Source organism: Seriola lalandi, unplaced genomic scaffold (genome assembly GCF_002814215.2).
Source record: "Seriola lalandi dorsalis isolate HSWRI2012SDOR001 ecotype SW California unplaced genomic scaffold, Sedor1 jcf7180001959244, whole genome shotgun sequence".
Lineage (NCBI taxonomy): Eukaryota > Metazoa > Chordata > Actinopteri > Carangiformes > Carangidae > Seriola > Seriola lalandi.
Window position 1 is genome coordinate 1 of NW_019429913.1, and position 706 is coordinate 706.

The 706-nt window shown below is 36.8% G+C and overlaps 1 long non-coding RNA gene across 1 annotated transcript; it reads right to left on the bottom strand.

The window, feature by feature from the left end:
* Positions 1-354: 354 nt before the first annotated feature.
* On the bottom strand, positions 355-706 carry LOC147820408 (uncharacterized). Its single transcript, XR_015437578.1, has 2 exons — positions 662-706; positions 355-566 (listed from the first exon to the last, which is right to left on the bottom strand). It is a non-coding gene; the product is annotated as an uncharacterized LOC147820408 (long non-coding RNA).

Consider the following 706-nt stretch of genomic DNA (forward strand, 5'->3'; position numbering starts at 1 on the left):
CACAAAGCTCCTATAGGCTAGATACCTGTACTGACTAAAACAACTGGACAGGGCATTTAGTCTTGCAAACATATATCTATGTTGTGTCTCACAATTTTTTATATGGATCCAGTGAATCCTACAGTTTTTTTTTTTTATTATCACTGATTATAACTGCCTCATTTGATGTAAATAAATGCTTGATTGTTACTAAAGAAATGACTCCTCTGAATTCATATTATATGCACACTATCTGCTGATAGAAGAACTTTACAAATCAAAGAGCAGCTAAACTAATTTATTTGAGGGTGTGTTACTCTATTTGTGGTGTGTTATTACCATTGTAAAATTATGTGCGCTGAAGTAAAACAAGACTGCCTAACATCTTTTATTTAGATTGAAACTATGTTTTTACAAAGAAGCAAAACATACTGGTGTATTCCTCTCAACTGTAAAGGACCGTAGTCAGTGCGGTACATGTTGCAGGCATTCTGGAAGGAGTACACAATGAGGCAGAGCGGCTCCAACCCAGGACGGCCGACCGTACATGGTAAATCTTCCTCGATCTCCCATAGCCGTCTGGTAACCTACAGTGAATTGCAAATGGGACATTCTATGGTTTATTATAAATGTAATGTAATCAAAACAAATTAATGATTAGTTTGTCTAGTGAGAATGTTACCTGTGGTATCTCCTAGCAGCAGATATTCTCAGCTTCTGTGGGCAT